Below are 12,537 nucleotides of genomic sequence, written 5' to 3'. Positions count from 1 at the left end.
GCTGGAGGCGATCATACAAGGGTGGGGGTGCACCACATTAATCTATACTAAAAGGGTGCTGGCTGGGGCATCAATACACAAGGGGCAAAAACAATAAGCGGGTATAAACGAAAATGCAGTGTGAAAAATCCATCCTGATGTAGATGTCTGTTACGTAGATTGTGTCCTGCTGTTTGTGTGTTTTTGGTTATCAGTGTAGCAGAGCCTGTCCTGGGGTGTGTGTATAGGTCTTGGTGTGGTCTGCCACACCAAGACCTACACACACACACACCCCAGGACAGGCTCTAATGTGTGTTTGGGTGTTGGTGTGGCAGAGCCTGTCCTGGTGTGTGTGTTCGGATATCAGTGTGGTAGAGCCTGTCCTGGTGTGTGTGTGTGTTTGGATGTGGGTGTGGCAGTGCCTGTCCTGGGCTGTGTGTTTGGGTGTCCGTGTGGCAGAGCCTGTCCTGTGTGTGTGTTTGGGTGTCAGTGTGGCAGAGCCTGTCCTAGTATGTGTGTGTGTTTGGGTGTTGGTGTGGCAAAGCCTGTCCTGGTGTGAGCCTGTCCTGGTGTGTGTTTGGGTGTCGGTGTGGCAGAGCCTGTGTTGGTGTGTGTGTTTGGTCATCTGTTTCCTGGCACTTAACTTACAATAGGAATTATTTAATTTATACTTATCCAGAGATAAAATGCCCTCCTGAAGTTGTAATGACTTCAGCGGACAAAACGTTCAAGGCCCTGAAATCATTTAGTGGAAAAGTTAAGGTATTGTGTTATTTACTCTATAATATTTATGTCAAGGATTAGTTGTACTAAATTGTGGCTTCAGGCTTATGATTTAATGGTGGAAATTATTAATGCCCCCCCCCCAGTTTGACTGTGGTATCTTGTGTGCCCCCCTATATTTTGTTTCTAGAGTCGCCACTGATGGTAACTCATAGAATTGTCCGTTCCTTGTGTACTCAGCCCAAAGAGCTTAAACATTCTAGTATTAACCATTGTTTTTCAAAAACAATAGTTACTGAAGGTGTCATTCTGTTGATTTTCATATTTTAGTAAATAAAAAAAAAAATATTACAAACATCAGGGGTCTATACCATGTTATGCTAATATTTGTATTTGTGAAGCATGTTTCAAGCAATGTAATAGCTTTTTCACTTCTGAACCAGTGAAAGATACTTTTCCTAAATAGAATGACAGGACTTCCGTTTAACTATTGAAATGCTTCCATCACATGCCCCCGTCTCTTCTTTTCTAGAAACTATAAGGATTAAGATCCCTTATTCTTTCCTGATATTGTTACCTTGCAAACTATTTTATACAGATATTGTATATATAATAGAATGTGTAAGTTATTAAACTGGAGTTATTAATGGACAATTTCAACTAAAATGAAATATTTGCAAATGTTCTCATGCCTTAAATATGTGCTTGGATTACAGAAAAAATATAACACACATATATTTTGAAGATATAGATATTTTTTGTAAGGCTAGTAAATAATTAAATATGCTAATTAAAGTATATCCAACAGCTACAGAATATTTGTTATTTTATTAACAAACTAGCTTTCTTTAACCCCTTAATGACAATTGCCGGTCCTGGCACGGCACGGAAAAGCATGTGCTTTACGACAATTGACGTGCCAGGACCGGCACGTCTTTAAACGGGTGTAGAAAGCGATCTACTATCGCTTTCTGCACCCAAAAAGCGTTGCTGAATGCCTCGACCTCGAGGCATTCAGCAACGCCGCGATCGGCACGAAGGGGCCATCTCTGGCCCCTCCACGGGGCGTCAACATCCGCCATACTTTGTATGGCGGCGGACGCCCGTTTTAAAAGCGTTTAGGAGGCGATCGACGATCGCCTCCTAAACTGAAATGGTGTCGCTAGAATGCCTCGATCAGGAGGCATCCAGCGACACCAAACACTAACCTTTTGATGGGCTGTGACCGCTCCGGAGAGCGGTCACAGCCGCAGCTGCCGGCAATCTTCGCCATCAAGGAAGATGGCCGCCGTCCTGTAACAGGAACCACAAAGTTTAAAAGTTCGCTAGATGGTCCAGACCATCTAGAGAACTTTGGCTCCACTTGCAGGTTGAATACAGGTACTGCATTCACCATGCAAGTCAATGGAGCCCAGCTTTCTAATCACAGTGTGATTAGTAAAAATAAATTAAAAAATAAAATAAAATTAATAATAATTAGAAAAAAATAGTAAAAAAACAGTAAAATGTAAAAATCATTTCCCACTGATGTCACTATCAGGGGAACCTCCAAGTTGAAAAAAAATGTTAAAATTTTTTTAAAAAAAAATAATAAAAAAAAATATATATATAAAAAATATATTTTTGTGAGCAAGTCCTAAAATTAGCATATTAGCTTAAAACAATTCTCGCGTGGAAAGAGTTAAAATACTGGCATATTAAATGCCCGTGGGGTGTCTACTTTTAAAAAATGTATGATTTGATGGGGTAAATTGAATGGGCCAGGTTCAACAACGTCCCAATTAACACGGGGGGAAGGATGGCCACACATCTAATTTCCAATTAGAAAAATGCACACGTACCAAATGTGGCCTTTTAGTTCCCCCAAAAAATGACACACCCATGCATGTGGGGTATCACTGCACTCAGGAGATGTTGCTGAACACATTTTGGGGTGTTGTGTGACAGCGGCACATACCAGGAGCTGTAAATTCATACATAAAGTAGGTGTGTGTGGGAAAAATACACGCACAAAAATATTACTGCAAACTTTGAAAAAATGCTGGTGGTAAAATGTGTGCATGCAAAGAATTAAAATACCAGCATTTAAAATACCCTGTGGTGTCTAGTTTTGAAAAATATATGGTTTTGTTGGGCACACTGAAATGGCCTGGCTCAAAGATGTACCAAATAGGGCATGGGCAGTGGATCCCAAATGCCAAAGTTCAACATTGAAAAAAGCGCATGCCCCAAATGTGGCCCTTTTGCCCCAAAACAGCCAGGCAAAATCATTCATGTGAGGTATCGCTGTACTCAGGAGATGTTGCTGAACACATATTGGGGTGTTTTGTGATAGTGACATATACGAGAACATTTTAATTCATACCTGAATTAAAATGTGTGTGGAAAACCAAATGCAAAAAAATGACTACCACAAAGTTTGACAAAGACTGGTGGTAGATATGGTGCATGGAAAGAGTTAAAATACTAGCATTTGAAATACCCTGGGGTGTCTAGTTTTCAAAAATATATGGGTTTATTGGGCACACTGAAATGGCCCGGCTCAAAGATGTACCAAATAGGGCATGGGCAGTGGATCCCCAAATGCCAAAGTTCAACATTGAAAAATGCGCATGCCCCAAATGTGGCCCTTTTGCCCCCAAACAGCCAGGCAAAATCATTCATGTGGGGTATCGCTGCGCTCAGGAGATGTTGCTGAACACATATTGGGGTGTTTTGTGATAGTGACATAAACGAGAACATTTTAATTCATACCTTAAGTAAAATGTGTATGACAAAACAAATGCAAAAAAATGACTACCATAAAGTTTGACAAAGACTGGTGGTAGATATGGTGCATGGAAAGAGTTAAAATACTAGCATTTGGAATACCCTGGGCTGTCTAGTTTTCAAAAATATATGACTTGATGGGGTAAATTGCATTGGCCGGGTTCAAAGATACCCGAAATGGCACAAGGGGGGAAGAATTACCAGATTTGGAAAAAATGGCTTTGAAATAGCAAAACGCTACCTGTACTTATTGCCCCATAATGGGTAGAAAAAAGCAAAAAAACATAAAAACATTGGGTATTTCTAAACTCAGGACAAATAGTAGAATCTATTTAGCAGGTTTTTTCATTACCTTTTATAGATGAGTAAAAGATTTTTCAACTAAAAGTTAGAAACAGTCATTTTTTTCTAAATTTTTCACCATATTTTATAATTTTTTTAATAGTAAATAATATGATACAATCAAAACAATGTCATCTAAAGAAAGCCCTTCTTGTCCTGAAAAAAACAATATCTAATGTGTGTGGGTTCAGTAAACGGGAAAGAAGAAAATTACAGCTAAACACAAGCAGCGCAGAAATGTTAAAAAGGCCATTGTCACAAAGGGTACAAAAAGTAAAATCAGCCTTTGTCTCGAAGGGGTTAAAAAAAATCGTGGCTTCCGTGGTCTGTGACTCATGTTTTTAAAATCTGAAGCAGCTCATTGAAAACCTATGTGAATGCAATATCAGTCATTGGAGGTGTGCCACCTTGGACAGCCCTTTAATTGGGACGGGCTTTCTGTTGGTCTCCTCCCGAGTGGGCAGGACTTCACGGTTCACAGCTGGACAAGGGTACTTACTCTGGGGGGAGCATCTGGAAAAGGGCCGCCTCACTGTTCAGAGATCATTGGCTGTGGCTGGGGGCGCCCGCTGCTTTCAATAAAGTGAATAGCAGAAGTGAATGGGAGCCAGTAGCCTGGAATCTCTCCTCTTCTCTGTATATCAATAAAGCTTCACAAGCACCAAGGTATCCAGGAAACAGGGAGGACTTAACTATTAACTGCAAAGGCAGCTTGTGATATCGACTCAAAGGACGATCTGCAGCAAGGATTACTCAAAACAGCCTCCAAAACTGCCGTGAGTGATCTGTGTAATATTCTACCCTTATTAACGGGAGGGAAGGAAAATATGTTCCATAGTCCTTAGTATATAAACCGGTCACATAAAATATAATCACATATATAATTCATGAAGATAATATCCAGGTGTTGTGGGCACGGTTCCTGATAATTGTGAAATATTTTCTAGAAAAAATACCAGTATTTGTCACGGGAATACTAAGATTATTAAAAAAGATATTATGGGGTTTAAAATGAGAGATAACGGTCCTTCTCCGATATCTTTGAGCACTTTAAATAAAATGATAGAACATCGGATTCCTCCAAAAGCTACCCTGTCCAAAATTAGTTTTTAGGTTTCTGATCACTCATCCAATGAAGAGATCTCTAGGATTTCTCACATCAGACTTTATAACTGAAAGCACTGATCCTGTTTGCTCTTTTAAATCCAGGAGAATAATTACAATTGAGTTGTCGATAAATATTAAGCATTAATCCCCATAAATGTTTTAGCGAAGACAAGAAGATAGGAATCTGGGTGCAAAGAGAATTTTAAACTAGCCACTTGGAAAACGGTTAAGAAAGCCCTGTTCTGCTGCTGTAGACAGCTGCTGGAGAAATGATATTTATATAAAGACCTAGCTATTGTTTACAATATATGGGAACAATCCTGCGACTACCCAGTGAACTATTTATACGAAAAACTTGTTCTGCTTCTTATTAAAAAGCCAAAAATAATTCTTAAAAAGAACAGGAATACATAAAAAGTAGACTGATTTGCTGATCTGTAGAACTGTTTAATTAGTATTACCTCAGAATGGCATTCTATATTAAACGTTAAACGTTTTATTTTAACGTTAAACGTTAAACGTTAAACGTTAAACGTTTTATTTTAATTATACAATAAGATCAGTGCCATCAGGGCTTATCGTTTAGTTAAAAAAGTCTGTCAAATGGATAGATACATATATATTGATGTTCGATATAGATAAATACATTGCGACACTGTGATCATTAACATACAAATCTGATAAAACATTTATGGCTAATAATGATATTATCTTACATGGTGCCAAAATGTATGTAGCGCTTGTTATTACACACATTGTAACATACACAAACTCACATGAGGTGTCTGGGCAATATATTGAAAAAAAACTACGGTTTATGTTTCACTGTAATGATTAGAGGGTTTGTACCGTTTTAGCCGTTGAAACGACAGGAGAAAAGTATAGTTAAATTATTGCTGAGCAAATTCCCCATACCTCTTTGTTTATTTAAAGTTTTTCTTAACGTGTGAATTGTGCTTTTGTATTTAGAAAATTCTGTTTTAGCTTCATTAAAGCCTGAGGAAGGGATCTAACAACTTGGTCTCGAAAGCTCGCAATTAAACTCTCAGCCAATAAATGGTATCATTTTAACTATACTTTTCTCCAGGTTTCACTGTAAGTAATTGTGTGATACATTCAGTGCATTTTATAGTGATACAGATCACAGATTTGTTTAGAATACTTGGTATAACAGCTGCAGTATTGAAAGATCTCATGGCAAAGCAGCTGTTAAAGCCTTACATGCCATGGGAGAATGGACCTCTGAGACTGGGGGTAGAGAACACATACAACTCTACCCCCAATGAATAAGGACTGAAGTCATAAAATAATATTCCCTAGATACAGGGCACCATAAAATATGCATATATTTAAACAGAAATCTAATAGATACATAGGGGAATATATATACCTATAAATAGCTATGCAAATTTAAACGCAATGGGAAAATATATATATATATATATATATATATATGTATATATATATAAAAACACGTGTAATAAAAGGATGAGCAGATACGGTTTTTACATGAAAATGCATATTCCGTAAGAGACTGAATTAGCTGCGGGTGTATTTCCCTCCCTTTCTTGCAGTTGTTTCAAATCTCATGGGATTGTACGTGAAAAGTCTTGGTTTTGTTTTCCAATTGGTCACACCTGTCACACTCACGATTTCCTCGTAAAAAAAGAAACGACAGCTAAAATATGTTTTATAATTTATCAGGATTTAAAACGAACCAGATCCAGGGTCTTCTTTGCTCAACACTAGACCTGAGGCAGCTGAACACGGGTTGAACGCTGTACAAGTGACACATATTACCACCCATGGTTTACAGTCCCTGTTGTCTGTTAGCCGCATGATGAATATCTCCAACTATCCATGTGCTGCCATCTCGCATAAAGCTCCCAAAATACGCGCTTAAGCTTTTGAGGTCAGAAAGGGTATAGCCATTCGTCCCAGAAGGTAAATAGTTAATTTCCCCCTATTTTGTTTCAGAACATTATATTGCCGATTGTCAGATTGATGGTGGGATTGTACTTGAAAACACTTGCGAGAAATTGTAGACCGTGACAATGCTGGTGTACTTTCTGTGGGCAGATTCTATTTATGATGGTTATATCATTGTTTCTTAAAACAACATGCATTAAACTCAAATCCTATCAAATATTTATATAGAAAAATCAAATATATATAATAATCAAATAATGCCTTAATCAGCCGAAAGCCCAATTTGGTCGGTGCCCTTTTTTTAGCTTCAGTCTATGATACGGCTTCTAGTTACTGGTAATATATATATATATATATATATATATATATATATATATATATATATATATATTTAATATACACAGGCAATCCAACCCGATGTATTTACTACACAGGCGTTCCATTGTTTCTGTGAAATGTATTATCTTATGTTAATTTATGTTTTGATAATCTGGGTGCCACTGTGGCTTTTTCAGATTTAACAGTTTGTTATCTATAAAATAGTTGTTATTTGTTTGTGGCACATCCTGAATTAATGTATTATTAATGATGCTATATGGCATGATGAAAGTAACATCACATCGGAGCCTAAGTTTCCATCTCGTGAAATTATGTCACATTAGTGCATCTGAACGCGATTAATTATCTCATCATATATTATGGGTCATAGTCATTAAAGACTACAGTCCTCTTGGATCAGGTCAAGTAGATGTGATGAATAGAAGTGCATATTATGGATCAAAAATTTGCCCCATCAAAATCGCAAATCCAGTGGTGGAGATTCTGAGGTTTGCTTGGATCCAGATGACGGATAAGCGACAAATTAAAACATTTACTTAGGTTGAGTTGAGGAATTTTCCTATATGGTCTTTGGAGAAGCGAAAAGAGTAGTTTATATCTAAAGATTAGCTATGGCTAAAGATTAGCCTGTATAACTAAGGCTAAATTCATTTAAAATGTCATGTGCGTTGAATTTAAACTAGGGTCTTCTTGTAATATAAGAGCTGTAGTTGATTCCACGATTTTTTTTGTTCTTTTTGACCTAGTGATTAAAGAAGTTAATTTCCATCAACAATATGACCTTTTAGGTGTGGGAGGAGGACCCAATTCTTGAGTTTTAGCAACTATTGAGTGTACTACTGTTACATAGACGGATAGATGGGAAAACAGACAGACGGGCAAATCTGCTTATACTGCAATAACTCGCGTCACTAAACTATGGCTCAAGGAGTTCATCGACTGCTGGACTGCCAGAGCCCTCATCAGCAGCACGGAAAATTGCTTTTGCCAAGAAAGATCGTGAAACTACCTGAAGAATGTATGTTGGCTGACCACAGCTTGGTTAAAACCACAAGTGTAAAAATGAATTTACTGTTGGTTAATATTCAGATCTGATATTAAAATAAGTAACTTAGTTACAAAGTAATTGATGCGCACTTCTTGATTAGATACCGTCAAAAACTGAGAGCAGACTTCGTACAATTTTGCCTGTATTTAGGCAATGAATTGTGTACTACCATCATACCAAACTACTCTTTGGCTGGTTCAGCATGATGGTGTAAATTGAAGACCAAAGCAGCTGGCTTGTCTGTTGCACTTTCAGAGTTCTATACCTTCCATTCCCATAGGATATTAAATATTACCCGAGCACAATAGATCGTTTTGTGCAGAACAAAAATCGTGATCTGATCTGAGTTCAGCCCTGGTCATCCTTCCTAGTCAGGAAAACTGACAGCTGCAGGTGCTGGGAACACACACAGCAATCAGGGGCCCTGGTGGGCAGATGGGAACTCTGAGATACTTAGATTAACGCAGCAGTCACTACACTATCGTATCTAACGTCCCACAGGGCTTACAATCGAATGTTGTGTGTGAAGAAGTCGGTGTTGTCTTATGGTAAACGACTGGTGCTTATTAGCATTGTACATAAAGAAATTGCATCATTTCATTCAATTGTACAACATATACGAATCAATGGGCATGATTATTGATAATATTGACGCCGCTTATTATTAACGGGTCTTATTATTAAGGAAAAGCCCAATATAATAAAAGTATTCCCTTAATGTAAGATGATAGTAATAACACATGATATGGTGACTTGGATTTGTTCACGAGTCTAACACATTAATTTCACTGTCAGCCAGGCGCATTTTAGTGTTTTAGTTTTTAAGAAATAAATGCAGTACCATTTTCCCCACATTTAGTTTGAATAGTTTATATATATTTTTTATTTTAAAATTAAGTGAGTATTAATTTTTCCTGGTCATTATTTATTAGGCATGATTTAAATATTTAATAATTTAGTGTTCAAAATGATCCAGTGATTTTATACATAAAATAACTGGGTATTTTTAAACACGAAATTATTTGCCTTTCCTATTAGAGAATGTAATTATAAAGCTAGTAAAATATTGAAAAAAAAACTAATGTCTGCAAAGGGAACGTTTACAAAAAAATGCTCACTGGTTGTAAAATATACACAGTCTTTTCTGAATTCGTGTCTATCAACATCTATCTGAACAATACATCATTTGCCGGCCAATAACAAAACGAATTAATTTAATCACAATAATTGGAGCAAGTGTTCTAATGGAGAATAAATTCCTAGCAACAACGAGATCTTATTGCAGAAACACATAGTAGAGGTTTGGATTTGTAAAAAGAAGCAAGCGAATGTATATAAAATCAACAAAAAAGAAACCCTCCGTTTCAAGGTAAACTGTAGGTACATAGACAGGTACTGTGACGAACAGGCAATTGGACTAACATATCACTCTATCCAGAAATGCACAAATCTATGTATGCACTATTTACATATATTATATGTAATGGTACTTTTGATGTTCGGGATGCTTACACATTTTCATTCACTTTAATTAATTTTCCTATTATTATTCTTTAATTGTGATGTACACGAACACGCAGAATAATTAATCAGTAACTTACATATTGACCGGGCTTTGCGTAATAACAGAATTTTTACTGGTCCGCGCATATTAATTGGATATTTGCACATGGGAATGTAGATTAATACTTTACAAACAGATAGACGACCGGTCAAAACTGGTAAAACTGAAAAAATCATTTTAATAGAAATGTATTACATGGCTACCAGTATTATTGCAAAGGACGTAGTTTAACTGTGTGTAGGTGTATATTTCCATAGGCACAAACAGCAGCGTACCTTATGGGGGTCTTGGCCGAATGTCACTCATTAGGGGGGTGCCCGGACAGCCGCCTAACGCGGGCCTGCAGCTTACTGCTGTGGCTCCCGCACACTGTATAAGGGAACTCAGCAGTAAGCTGCGGGCCCGCGTTAGGCGACCGTCGGGCCGTATAGACGTCTGCACGGCCGGTCCCCGGACAAGGGAAATCAGCATGATAAGTAAGGGGGTCCGAGAGAGTGAACGTGTGAGTGGGTGAATGAATTAAGTTGGTAATTAAGTTGGTGTTTAGGGGCAGAAATGGCACAGGCAGGCTGATGTAAATTTATGACTTAATAGGGATTATGCTGCACTACCATCAATGTTTAGGTCAGTGTATAGTAAATGTTATGTATTTAAACTTATTTAATTTATTTGTGAGTTAATTAACTTTTCCAGATTTCTCTTTTTTTGTGTGTGCGGGGTGTGCCACATACAGGATCCGCCCTGGGTGCCAAATACTCTAGGTACGCCCCTGGGCACAAATAGGTTATTTGCCTTGTTTTTATGTATAATGTTCTTCTCTGTAGATATTATTTATTCTCAATGTGTTACTATGCATATACTTATATTCTACAATTTGATTGTCCTGCTTATAATGAAAAAACATTTGCTCAGTGCCAGAGAAAATGCAAATACACAAGTGAGAAATGAGTAGGGGATATAATTATTGGAGAAAGATGATGTCTAGTTGTGATGTGTTTAGGTTCATTCTTTGCGACAGCGCGCGCGCGCGCACACACACACACACACACACACACTTAGACATCTGTGAGGGGATGCCCTATACCCTGACTGGATACTCCCGCCAAACTACGCTTCCTCCTGCTGGGACATCAATGGTTAACCCCTTCAGAACCAGACAGAACTAGCATTGTAGAGAGAAGGAAGATGTTGCCGCACCGGAACTCTGCTAGCGCTGTGGCTAGCTGTAGCTAGCTGTAGCTAGCTGTAGCTAGCTGTAGCTTAGCATATTCAGTGCATGTACCGTCCTAAAAAAGCACAGTGAGGTATTACAGAAGCCCACCCCAAGTATCAGACAGCATTTAAACAGTACAAGGGAGTAATTTACATAAAATAGACACAACAAACCACACATAGTTTTCCATCAGGCCCCCCTTTACACATGGCTCAGTATTTGCGCTCAGGCCACCCCTCCAGGAGCCCAGGGCATGGAGCCTTCCTTGACAACATCATTGTACACACACACACACACAATTAGACATCCATGCTCGTACACACACAATTAGACATCCACGCTCACACACAATTAAACATTCACATTAACAATCATACATTCATTAATTCCCGCCCCCATAGCTATCTGTCCATGTGATACACTTCTGTCTCCCTGTGCCAGTAAAAAATAGTTTAGAAAGTGCCCTTCTGTCCTGAATCGGTTTTGAAACTACTTTGAATCTTTACAAGGACACAAACAAGGCGTCGCAGGGGTGGCCAGTGTGTTATGCCAGTATGTTTGCTACTTCTGTTTTGTTAAGCAACATTGTGCAGTGTGCACCAAACCTACAGATCACTACTATGTTTTCATCCTTACTACATTTTTTGCAACTGGAGCACTGTCAACGTCGACTGGCAAGATTCGTCCAGGAGGGCAATTGGCCTATTATAACATCCCAATATAGCAATGTAGTGCCCCAAACAATGTATAGGACACAATATGTTTAGTGGGCCCTTATCCTGCAACACCGAATCTGGTCGAATGTGTGGAATTGCAACCAATGCCAAAGAAAATAATTGTAGCCCAAATCAGTGCTAAAACCAGAGCAGCCAAAGGGGGAGATTGCCCCTTTACCAGCCACAGCATGATTATACAGCTAGTTTCTGATCTTAATCTAACATTTTGAGCAGAATACTTAATTGCAACTGTGTTACAAAAACTGTCACATAAACAATGCAAACAATTCAGTAAATATTATTAAGAATCAATTTACTGTGCTAGTATCTTTTGTGACATAACCACACAATATCATTGCAGTGATTTTTTGTACATGACTATTCCATTGATTTATTTACATAAATCTATGCCCAGAAGCCATAGGGCAAACTTTTTATTTGCAAACAAATCTTAAGTGAAATTTCCATCCAGTCCTTTGATTACAGGGTGCATATTTTATTTTAATGTCTGTTTCATTAGAATGTTTATCATGTCTGTTTACTATGTTAGATTGCACATTTTTCATACATACATCTCACAATGAAATCCAGATAACATTTATGTAGCACCAATCTGTGAAGGGCATACATCTCTTAAGATGTATTATGAGATGTATCTAGAAATACATGAAGTAATTTCTGGGCATGAAAACAAGACTAAACAAGGCAAAAGTGAAATAAAATCTGCATGTTTAATAATATAGATGTATATTAAGCCTTCCCAGTGGCGGAACTACCGGGGTCGCAGGGGTCGCGACTGCGACCGGGC

At 38.1% G+C, this 12,537-nt stretch overlaps 1 protein-coding gene across 1 annotated transcript in view; it reads left to right on the top strand.

Annotated features, from left to right (window-relative positions):
- Positions 1–4,380: 4,380 nt before the first annotated feature.
- The window catches only part of PITX3 (paired like homeodomain 3), a 77,789-nt gene continuing 69,632 nt past the window's right edge, over positions 4,381–12,537 (top strand). Inside the window, exon 1 of the mRNA XM_053450934.1 lies at positions 4,381–4,589. The gene's annotated coding sequence lies outside the window, so the exon portion shown is untranslated. The remainder of the gene's footprint in view (positions 4,590–12,537) is intronic.

Source organism: Spea bombifrons, chromosome 11 (genome assembly GCF_027358695.1).
Source record: "Spea bombifrons isolate aSpeBom1 chromosome 11, aSpeBom1.2.pri, whole genome shotgun sequence".
Classification (NCBI taxonomy): domain Eukaryota; kingdom Metazoa; phylum Chordata; class Amphibia; order Anura; family Pelobatidae; genus Spea; species Spea bombifrons.
Note: the sequence above shows the minus strand (reverse complement) of the source record. Positions and strands in the feature narration are given on the sequence as shown.